At 39.5% G+C, this 3529-nt stretch overlaps 1 non-coding gene across 1 annotated transcript; it reads left to right on the plus strand.

The window, feature by feature from the left end:
- Positions 1–2522: 2522 nt before the first annotated feature.
- On the plus strand, positions 2523–2628 carry LOC112504320. Its single transcript, XR_003068161.1, has one exon. It is a non-coding gene; the product is annotated as a small nucleolar RNA R71 (small nucleolar RNA).
- The last annotated feature ends 901 nt before the right edge of the window (positions 2629–3529 follow it).

The raw sequence follows: 3529 nt of genomic DNA on the forward strand, positions 1-3529 counted from the left end.
TGTCCATGGATAGTTGACAGTGATCGATGCATTTGAAGATGTCGTTAKGAATAGCCATGATTAACAACCGTTTACATTTGTTTCCTAATTCGACGATTACCTTGTCTTCATCAATCCAGTTTGCTTCGGGTCGAGGCTCATAATGCTCAGGTATTTCTGCGGTAGTTTGAGTTGCAGGAACTCTTGGAATGAGGTTCATTGGAACATAAGGAGGATTGTACAGGAATTCGCAAATCCTAGGATGAATACCCTCAAGAAAACTCACCATTCGGATTTTCCATTGAGGAAATTCCTCACGAATGAGCGTGGGAGGTTTGGACTGTGAACCCGTACTCATGAAGGAAGCGTTGGCCGTATTCGCCATGGATTGAAGAAGAATCAAGAGAAAATAGGAGAAAATTGATAAAATAGTAAAAAACAGAGTAAACTTGGAGAGGAAGTTTTTGTGTTCTAGAGTCGAAAAAGGATGAATACCAAGAACAGAAATAATCAAATTAAAATTTAATTACGGCTTTGATACCAATTTTTAGGATCGAATAACTCAGATTCTTGGTATTAAAACTTACTTGAATGATCGGTTAGACAGTAGTAGAGCAGCGGAAACAATATCAATCAAACAGGTAGAAACAATAAGAACACAATGAAGAACAGATGATGAACACATGGAGAATTGCTTTAAATGATTTTCAATAGATTGAAAATCTTTTTCGATTACAAATCTAGAAGCACACTAAATACAAAGGCCTACGCTGCTATTTATACAAGCAAGTAACCGTTTCCTCACACGACCTTAAGCTGTCAAATCTGAGCTGTTCTTTTAGAACAAGTTATAGACAAGCTCATGTGAAAGTCACGAGCAGCTAATAAACCTAAGTAAAATAAAACGTGCTTAAGATAATCTATACAGACAACATTTCTCCAGATCCTCTGTGAGACTTCACAGAGGCTCTGCTGGATGAAACTTTGTAGAGCGCAGAGGAAATCTTCCAGAACCTCTGTGAGACACGACAGAGGTTCTGTCGTCTTTGACTTGTAGCATTGTGTTTTCAGAGGAGAAGTTTCCAGAACCTTTGTGATGGATGACAGAGGTTATGTCACTTGAATCTTGTAAGATTGAGCTACTTCTGTTGATTGTCCTTTGTTGTCTTCTGTGACAGATCAGCTTCTGTCAGTAGTTGCTGTTTTACTTTTTCTATACTTTTACATTTAAAGAATGAGAGCTAACAGGTATGTTGATGTGCAATGCTTTAAACACTTCCAAAAACTTCTTAAATTGTAGTTCTTCCTTTTGGTTCCTTAACCTTTGGGGAAAAGGAACATAAAGAGGAACTGGCTTTATGATAGCTTTGTTTGGTTGTGCTGAGCAAGATGGGTCCAGAGTGCCAAGAGTCTTGGTCTTACTTTCTTGAGGTTCAGATGGGATTACAACTTTGGTTTTTGGACCTGTTATAACCTCATCCTCAATTGGCTTTTTCCTAGCAACTTCTTCTAGAAATAACAATGGATAGTTCGACTTAGGAGGAACAAAGGTGGTGGACTCAGGAAGTGGGTTATCCAAAGGTTTAGGTGGACTTTCAGTAACAGGGACCATAGGTGTAGTCTCAAGTTTAGACACAACCTGTTCACTTTCTATTGGTATGGTCTCAATTAATTCCTTACCACTCCTAAGAGTTACTACCTTCACATGTTCTTTTCCTAGATCTCTCGGGACTTCGGTGTTACTAGGTAAAGTACCAAGGGTTCTACTATTCTGATTAACAGCAAGTTGGCTAACTTGCGTTTCCAGGTTTCTCATGGCAGCACTTTGTTGATTGAACAAAGATTGATTTTGAGTCATCATTTGCTGCTGTGCCTGGGACCGAGCCACCAGTCCTTTTATCATAGCTTCCAAGGAAGATGATGAATCGAACTGTGGAGGTGGTTTAGTTTGAAAAGGTGGTTGATTATTTTGAAAATTCTGGTGATGGTGACTCTGAGAATTAGAACTGCTTGCATGATGTTGAAAATTAGGGTTTCATTGTGGCCTATGGACTGGGGGGTTCAAACTTGGACTATTCCATGAAAAATTTGGGTGCTGTCTCCAACTGGCATTGTATGTGTTAGTGTAGGGATTCGATCTGTTATGAACATAATTCACAGATTCAGAATTATGTGAACACAGTTCATAAGAGTGTTCCCCTCCACAACATACACATTGCACTGAGAGGGCACCTGGAATAGGTGATGTGACAGCTGACTGCACTCCTTGGCCAGAAGTTAGATGTTTAAGCATATTGGCCATAGTAGAGAGTTGTGCTGTTAATGCAGTATATGCATCAACATCATGTATTCCTGCTGTCTCCTTTTGCGGTTGAGCACGTGGATCAGCCCAATGTCCATTATTAGCAGAAATTTTTTCTAGGATCTCATATCTTTCATTGTAGGTCATAGCTGTAAAGGCTCCGCCCGCAGTCGCATCGAGCATTTGTTTTGCCATGGGATTTAACCCATTGTAAAACGTCTCGAGTTGAATACAGTACGGGATGCCATGGTGTGGGCATCTCCTTAACAACTCTTTAAACCTTTCCCAAGCGTCAGGAACAGCTTCATCGACCATTGTTTAAAAAGACAAATTTCATTCCTGGACTTAGCGTTCCTGGTTGGTGGAAAATATTTTCGCAAAAACTTTTCCGCCATATTACTCCATGAAGGCATACACCTCGGAGTTAATGAATTGAACCATGCCTTTTCCTGATCCCTAAGAGAAAATGTGAATAAAGTGAGTCTTAGAGTGTCATTAGACACTCCCAGGATCAGAAAAGCATCAGTGATTTCCATAAAGGATTTCAAATGTGAGTGTGGGTCCTCCGAAGGTAATCCGGAAAATTGTCCGTTTGTTTGCATCATGTGAAACATAATCGGTTTTAGTTCAAAATGAAGAGCGGTCATATGCGGTCTAACTATCCTAGAATTTAATTGCTCAAAATCCGGAATGGCATAGTCCATGATCCGTCCATTTTTGGAATTTGCCAAATTAATAATATTTGGAGTTTGCTCTCTTGGTTGTTCATTATTTTCCGACTATGTTTCCTCATTATGATTATTATGGTAGTGGTGTTCTTGCTGAAAATTCGGAAAAGATGGTATTGTCCCAAAGGCAGGTGGTTGGTTTTCTAAATGTGGAATCTCAGGGATGTTTGGGGGAGGTAACTCCATGTGGGAGAGATTAGAGAAAAAAATGCTCTTTGAGCTCTCCTTCTTTGGCGAAACGTTCTCTCAATATCGGGATCCAATTCAAAAATTTCCCCGCGATGTCTCCGTCACATACACTACTTTTAAAAACGGTTTTAAAAAAATGGGACGAGAAAAATCAAATCTTTTACTTTACTAAAAAGAAAACTTTTAACTAACTAATCCCCGGCAGCGGCGCCAAAAACTTGATGGGTCGTGGAAACCACAAACACAAACAACAATCAGGACTAAAAGCAAGTATACAAATAGTCCTAATATCGTTTTTCAAGTAATAAAAGTGGTACAAGTACCGGATATC

The sequence above is a fragment of the Cynara cardunculus genome, unplaced genomic scaffold, assembly GCF_001531365.2.
Source record: "Cynara cardunculus var. scolymus isolate 2C unplaced genomic scaffold, CcrdV1 Un_Scaffold_5216, whole genome shotgun sequence".
Classification (NCBI taxonomy): Eukaryota; Viridiplantae; Streptophyta; class Magnoliopsida; order Asterales; family Asteraceae; genus Cynara; species Cynara cardunculus.